The sequence below is a fragment of the Lemur catta genome, chromosome 3, assembly GCF_020740605.2.
Source record: "Lemur catta isolate mLemCat1 chromosome 3, mLemCat1.pri, whole genome shotgun sequence".
NCBI classification, from domain to species: domain Eukaryota; kingdom Metazoa; phylum Chordata; class Mammalia; order Primates; family Lemuridae; genus Lemur; species Lemur catta.
In genome coordinates, this window is record NC_059130.1 from 31,299,236 (window position 1) to 31,307,508 (window position 8,273).

At 43.9% G+C, this 8,273-nt stretch overlaps 1 pseudogene; it reads right to left on the reverse strand.

Annotated features, from left to right (window-relative positions):
- Nucleotides 1–1,447: 1,447 nt before the first annotated feature.
- On the reverse strand, nucleotides 1,448–6,716 carry LOC123634798 (annotated as a pseudogene).
- Nucleotides 6,717–8,273: the final 1,557 nt, after the last annotated feature.

Below are 8,273 nucleotides of genomic sequence, written 5' to 3' on the forward strand. Positions count from 1 at the left end.
TGAGACATTCTTTCTTACATTTTAATATATAAGACATAGATCATGCTATTGATACAGTCTTATAATAAATTCACAGTTTTAAATAATTTTTCTGCTGGTGTTTAATTTGCAACTTATCTTAGAATCTATGAGCACTCCATTTTGATAAAATTTGATTATAATTTGATGAACTATGATGAGAATGACACCTGGGTTGACATCTTGGGATTCTAGGCTTCTTGGTGTTTATTCCAAATGGGAGAGGAGATATGATGAGAGCTCAAGGAATATTTCGATATGATCTGTTAAAACCACACAAACAAAGAGCTCTATATAAGAGGTATTTATTTGTACAGTGATGTTCATAGCAACATGATTCACAATATTTAGAGTTGGGAGTAAGTCAACTGTCCATAGACGGATGAATGGATGGACTAAATGTGTCACTTACCTACAATAGAATATTATTCTGGACTTAAAAGGAAGGAAACCCTGTCACATGCTACAACATGGATGAACCTTGAGGGCCTCATGCTAAGTGAATTCAGCCAGTCACAAAAAGACAGTTACAGTGTGATTCCACTTATATGAGGTACCCAGAGTAGTCATATTCACAGAAACAGAAAGTAGAATGATCTTAGCCAGGGCCGGGGGAGGCATGAGGGGCAAATGGGGAATTTCTGTTTCATAGGAAAAGAGTTCCTGTTTTGAGGGATAAAAGAGTTCTGGAGACTGCTGGCATAACAATGTGAATACACTTAACTCTACTGAACTGTACACTTAAAAATGCAAAGAGGGTAAATTTTCTTATGTGTATTTTAACAGGATTAAAAAATATATTTCCACATAAAGGAGATGGGAGTTGGGGGGAAAGAGTTTGCTGGAAGGATTGAGGATAAGGCAATGAAATGGATCAATGTACGGAAAAGAGTGGGAGGGCATCAGAAAGGAAAGATTAAAAACAAACAAACAAAAAACAACTCACCGGCGCCTCTTATACCATAATGCAAGGCACACCAAAAGGTTCAAGGAGGGCACTACTATTGCCAAAAAGATCAAACCAATGGAGATGGGGTATCCTGGCAATTGAGAGAGGACAAAAGGATGTCACTTCAAATCCCACCCACTCAATCCCCTGGGCATCCTTTGCCCACCTGAGTGTCAGCACCTCCATTCAGCTGCTCCCAATATGGTCATCTGCAACTCCCTCTCTCACATTCCTGAGGCCATCCATCTATCTTTTGATCCCTCTAGCTCCAACTCACATAATCTGTGAGTCCTTCATTCTTATCTCTTCTATAACTTGGCTCCTCTATTTTTATTCCTGTTGGGACTGGAGTCCCACAAATGAATCAATCTATCCCTCTCCCTCTTTCATCTGTCAAGCCCCATCCTTCCCCAGTGCCTGCCTCTCTGCCTGAGGACCATCTCCTCCCATGTCCAGCCTGGGCCCCAGCTCTTTCTCACCTCAGTGGAGGATGATGTCCTGGCCCTCTAGACTACTGTGCTTCACCCGACAAGACAGGCCAGTCACCTCCCCAGCTGCCACATCCAGGGTTGCTCAGAGATAGCATGTCCAGTCAGCATCGGGCAGGAGGTCACTGTGCTGAGTGCCCGGCTGCTCCTGCTCACCCCGTATCCACCTCACCCACACGAGCTTTGGGTAGAATCCTGAGATGTGACACACCAGCAGCAGACGGCAAGGCCTGGGACTGGGGCCACTGGACAGCCAGGCCTCGGTCTTCACTGGGGCAAGAAGGGGCAGCTAGAGTGTTGTATCATGACTCAAATTCAGACCTCAGGGACTCAGAAGCCAAACTTGGACAGTGAAGGTGTCCACTGCTTTGGGATCTGAATAACTTTTTGATTAAACCCCTATCCTACTCTTGAGCTTAGAGAAGGCAGTGGGAAGTGAAATGGACAGCAGGACTAACCTTGCCTTTGCAACTCTGCCTTCCCTGAATAGAGGACGCTCAAGAGATATTGGGGGCAGATTTCTAAGAGGAGCTTCTTCACAATATAGATGGCAATTTTATATTGCATGATTACTGCACAGAATATCCATGACCTGATGCCACCTTCTGGGGCAGGCACACATGTATCATTCTCGAAGCTCAGGAAATCCAATCCTCCTAAAGCTCCCCTCAAGAAGCTTACTATGGAACCTCCAGCATGTAGCTCACAGCCTGCTATGCCCTGGATCTGAAACAGGTCTAGGTAGGAGGCAAACAGAGAATAAGTTATTCCACCTTAATAAGAAAAGAAGCCATGAGAAAAGGACCTAGTATTTTATATTTAGGTGTGGATAAAATTCTTGGATGTGAAATGATGAGCCAAACACCAATTACAGTACATGGAGATTTTCAGAAACAAGGGCTTTGGGAAAGCTGGGCACATCATGAATTGGGGGGTATGGTAGTAGTTGGTGGGGGTGGGAGGCAGAGTGTGATGCAATCTAGAGAGCACAATTCAGCGTGAGCCACAGGACCACAGCAAGGGTAGACATAGGGAGGAGAGCACTAAACAGACAGATCAGAGGAGAAAGCCGTACTGTAGGTCACTCAGGCACAGGGTAGGAGTAAGGGCCCTTGAGGAGCAAGGTCCACATAAGACACACCAAGAGTTGGTTACCAAGGGAGAGCCCTAATATCTCAGAGAAGAGTCAGAGACAGCCAGAATCTGGAATGCAGTGTGGAGTCAGTGAGAGATTGCTCTAGAAGAGTGTGTGCATGCAGTTGGGTAAAGCAGAAAGGAGGGGAGAAGGATCAGAGAGATTAGCAGCTTGCAAAGAGAGAGAGAAAAAAGTCCTTGGGAGTCTTTGCAGTTCAGAGGACTGGACTCACATTCCAGCTGGAATTCACTGGCATACTCCTGTATTTTTTTGAGTAAATAGAAAAAAGTAGACTTGGAATAGCTCCTCCAGCTCAGCAACCTCCTCATCACTGATGTTGCCCTTGGACCAGGGCTTCAGGAATATGGCAGTGCCTGAGTCACTGTCCCAGTCATGAATCCGCAAATCATCCAACCAGCCTGAACCTTGATTGTGTGCCCAGGTTCTGTTGGCAAAGGATGAGATCTGGAATGACACAGAAAGAGGTTGGTCCCTCGAAGGCTGTGAAGAGTAGAAGAACAAGACTGTGAAGAGAAAGGGAGAAGCAGGAGGGAGTGAGAGAGAATGGAAATGGAAAAGACCCAGTGATCAAGAACCTACAGTCTGAAGAACACATAAAGGCTGACATATTTGACTGCCCCAGGGACTCAGGCTCCAGCCCCAACACCCATAAAGGCAGAAGAGGGCTGGAGATAGCAGGGCTCAGACTCTTCATGTCCAAGTGCACCTGGGTGAGTGCAGCCTGCTTTTATCCAAGACCCCTGCACCAGTGCTGGGAGCTGCCAGAGTGACTCTTACTGTTTTCACTGTCACCACCTAGGAAGAGAACAGTTGAAATGGCAGAAGCAGCATTTCAGTGGGAGATGGAAATTCTGACTAGCAGAGCTTGTGTTTGATATCTGATTGCAGCAAACCCTTTTTCTCAGTACCTTGTAGTGACTTCCTCTTTTCCAACTGACAAATCTCTTTCTTATGCAAATTGCATTTCAGAGAAAAAATGTGCCTCCCATAACCCTCAGCCTTATACCGTGCCTCTCTTGCCCCACCCTGGCCCTTACTTCTAGACTTTGTCTTACTTCCCTGACTTCCACCTTCTTTCTATGTCTTCAGCTTCCTTCAGACCACCTTGGAAAAGCCACCATGTGATTCTGAACAGTCATTTTACCTTCTTTAGCCTCTATTCCCACATATATAAGATAAGAAGGTGAAATTATACAATTGCTTAGCTTGTAGTCTGCTTTATCCTAGAGGGAATGTTTGGTTTATCCATGCAGTCAGCCTCCATTCCCCCCGATGCCCTGTCTTCTCTTGCCCTCTGTCATTGCCCCTTCCTAATGTTCTCAATGTCTCCTCTTTCTTTTCTCACTCTCCTTGCCTGATGATCCTAAGCCTACATTCTAATCTGTTGTGTGAGAATGTGTGTGTATATTTTTGAGTGTGTATATGTGTGTGTTGATAGTCACTTACACAAAGGCATTTTACATGCCTTACATGAAGCATTTTAGATGCCATGTGTAGTATAAAACTATAGACCCAAATCCCAGAATTAGATATCTTAAATTCTGCCATTTATAATCCAGGCAAATTTATCTTATACCATAGCAATTACTGAGGGACAAATGACTTTTGCTACTGGTATGTGACCTTCTGTTCAGTAGCTCTTGTCCTTTGGGGTTTTGATTTTTCTAAATTCACAATATTACGAGGGTTCCAACATTTTAGTTACATGAGCTGCTTTTGTACCATTTGAGTCAGATTTATATGGGTGCCCTTTACCCAGATGGTGTGTATTATATCCATTAATTGTGAATTTACCCATCTCCTCCTCCCTCTCTCTCCTGCTTGATTTCCATTGTGTTTTACTTCCATCTGTGCACATACATGAGTGTTGATCAATTAATTCCAATTCAATAGTGAGTATATGTGATGTCTGTTTTTCTATTTTTGCCCTGCTTCACTTAGTAGAATGGTCTCCCATTGCATCCAGGTTGTTATAAAAGGTATTGCTTCAGTATTATTTATGACTGAGTTGTACTCCATGGTATACATATAGTATATTTTATTAATTCACTCATGTATTCATGGACACTTGGGTTGATTCCACATCTTTGTGACTGTGAATTGTGTTGCTATAAACATTGGGTACAGGTGGTTTTGGATAAAATGACTTTTTCCCCCTTTTTGTAAATACCCAATAATGGCATTGCTGGATCAAATGGCAAGTATACTTTTAGCTCTTGGAGGTATCTCTATCATACTACTTTCCATAGAGGTTGTACTAGTTTGCAGTCCCACCAACAGCATATAAATGTTCCTTTCTCTCCACATCCATGCCGGCATCTGTTGTTTTGGGACTTTTTAATAAAAGTCATTCTCACTGGATTTAGGTGATATCTCCTCATGGTTTTGATTTGCATTTCCCTGATGATTCAAGACATTGAGCATTTTTCCATATGTTTATTTGCCATTGGTCTATCTTCTTTTGAAAAGGCTCTCTGTTCATGCCTTTTGAATACTTTTTAATGGGGTTATTTGATCTTTTCATACTGATTTGCTTGAGTTCTTTGTAGATTCTAATTATTAGCCCTTTTTGGATGCATAGCATGAAAATATTATCTCTGATTCTGTAGGTTGTGTATTTGCTCTCCATATTCTTTCCTAGGCTGTGCAGAAGCTTTTTAATTTAATCAGATCTCATTTATAATATTAATTTTTGTTGTTGATGTCATTGCCTTTTGGGTCTTCTTCATAAATTCTTTGCCTAGGCCATTATCTGCAAGAGTTTTTCCAACATTTTCCTCTAGAATTCTTATAGTACCATGCCTTAGGTTTAACTGTTTTATCCATCATGAATTAATTTTTGTGGTGAGTGGTGAGAGGCGACGGCTCTCTTTTAGTCTTCAACATGTGGCTATCCAAATTCCCAGCACAATTTATTGACTAAGGATTCTTTTTGAGGTGTGTGTTTTTACCTACTTTGTCAAAGATCAGATGACAATATGAGGATGATTTTATATCTTGGTTCTCTGTTCTGATCGATTGTTCTATGTCTCAGTTTTTGTGTCGTTACCATGCCGTTTTGGTTACTATAGCCTTGTAGTATAGCTTGAAATCCGCATTCAGGACACCTAGTGTCTTCTGATAATGAGATTTGAGAAGAGCAGAGTAATGAAACAGAGGAGAGACTGAAGGGACAGGAAGAACAGGCAGGGCATGTGAGAAGGGCAAATGTAGACAGGGAGGCAAAAATGATGAGTCAGTAGAGCAAAACAGAAAGAACAAGAAGAGGGAGAAAGGAAGCCAGGTGGCAGACAGGTAGAGGGGAAGAGCACAGAGAGGCAGAAACAAAGAGACTGTACTCACTTCCATCACTTCAAACAGGTGAGAACATTTACAACCCAAGTGTATTTGATTTCTGCAAGGCCAAAAGCTACTATATATTTTAGTCATAACAGAGACTTTGTTCTAAGCCAGGACTCCTTTTCCAGCAGTTACTTCAGTAGAGGAGGTTGGGCAGATGTAGACAAGAGCAGGGAGAAAACCGGGAAGCCAGACAGTGGGAGAGATGGAGGGGAAGTGAGAGACCGTGTGGGAGGCTGTGACAAAGGGAGGCAGTGGGGCTTCTCCTGTAGAGACGTGGGCAGAGGGAGAGGTTTGTCTGTGTGTGGAAAAGGAATTGAGATGACAGTGCAAGAAGGGTGCTGATGTCTGTGTTCCAAGGGAAGGTGTCCTGCCTGGGCACAGTTCCCCTGACAGAGCTCCAGTGATGCACCTACTACTGCTTCAGCTCCTGCTCCTCTTCAGAGAACTTTGCTGCCCTGGGGAGAGCACAGCAGGTAGGAAGAGCTCAGGTGGGAGGATATCTAGAGTCGGGCACAGGAAGGTGGAAGGGAAGCTCTGGGAAGGACCTGAGAAAGGGAGCAGTGCTGCTCTAGGATGCCCCTGGCATATGCCTTCCAAGCTACTTCCAGGACCTGAATTCTTGTCTACAGTCTCAGTTTCTGTTTCTGATTTTGGGGAGAGGAATTTGGCCCAGGGGAAAAGCAGTACTGGAATACATGTAATTATCTTTATCCTTCCTCTCCTCTGTGGGCTCCTCTTCTTCCTGTGGCATCTCATCTGCCATCCCTTTACACTCTCTCCACTTGCCATTCCCCTCTCTCTCAGCTCCCCAAGCTCTAGGATCCCATCATCCAGCAGCAGAAGAAGCCCTCTCCTTCCACATGCTCCAGATCTCCTCCTTTGCAAACCACAGTTGGGTGCACATCCTGGGCCCAGGCTGGGTGGGTGAGCTACAGACTCACTCCTGGGATGACATCGTGGGAACCATCTGCTTTCTGAGATCATGGTCCCAGGGAGACTTTAGCAAGGAGGAGCTGAAGAACTTACAGGTGCTGCTCCAGGTGTACTTATGTGGTTTTTCCAGGGAAGTACAGGCCTTTGGCAGTCGATTTCAGTTTGAATGTGAGTTTATTGTTATAAGTTGATAATTTGCCCAAGGGCTCCAACCATCTTTCAAAGGAGAAGATAGTATGTAAATCCTGACCATCATCCTTCCTTCCTGACCTTGTTTCCTGTCTCCCTTTGTCTCCCACTCCCTCCTCTGCTGTACTAATCACTGTTTTCCCCCAATATACAGTGCAGAGCCTGCATGTATTGATGGCTGCATGCTCCTGAATGTACCCTCAAGTTCTGGCTCCCTGGAATGGTTGTCTGTTGTTGATCTTCTGCCAGTAATTTCTGACCTCAGACTCAGTCGTTCCTCCCCAGGTTTCTGGCCTCTTTCCTCTTTGAGCTGAGTGTTCATGTGGCCTGTCTTAGACCTAATACACTCATATGAATTCTTCCAGACAAGCCTTCCACAATAATTATTTCAAAGTACCTTTATAATATTCAAATTTTCTTCCCACAAATTTCCTTTCCCTTTTCACCTAAACTCTAGTCTTTCGTATGATTTCCCTGCAAATTTTCCTTCCTTTGAATCCCATTACCCCCTAAATTGTTCATTTTTCTTTTCTGTCATTCTTTCCATATTGATTCTCTCTTCCCTCTCTACCCTCAGACCCGTTTGAGCTCCAGATATAACCGGGCTATAAAATGTATGCTGGGAAGGCCTGAGAAATCTTCATAAATGGAACATATCAAGGATCATATTTCCTCAGTTTCCAAGGAAGTTCCTGGGTGCCATTTCCAGCAGCAGAGACTCGGGCCCAGAAAGTCTGCAAGGTGCTCAATCACTACCGAGATATTAAAGAAATAGTGCAGAGCATTCTTGGTCAAACCTGCCCTCGATTTCTGGCAGGCCTCTTTGTAGCGGGAAAGTCAGACCTGGAAAGACAAGGTGAGCCCAACTGTCTCTCCTCTTCTAGTCCTAGGGCATTAACTTTTGTACTTCAATTTGTCTGTTCTCATTATCATTTTGAAACACATAATGAGAGGGTATAGGGTTAGATGTGTGGATTTAGGATTGTTTCTTACACAAGAGAAAGCGGTGATTACTCAAACTTCAAAAGCACCTGAATCCCTGAGCTCTGACTTGGGGTTTCCCTTAAATTCCATTTCTCCCTGTCTTCTCTTTTCCAGTGAAGACAAAGGCTGGATGTCCACAGGTCCTAATCTCCAGCCTGGCCATCTGCTGCTGGTATGCCACGTCTCAGGATTCAACCCAAAGCCTGTGTGGGTG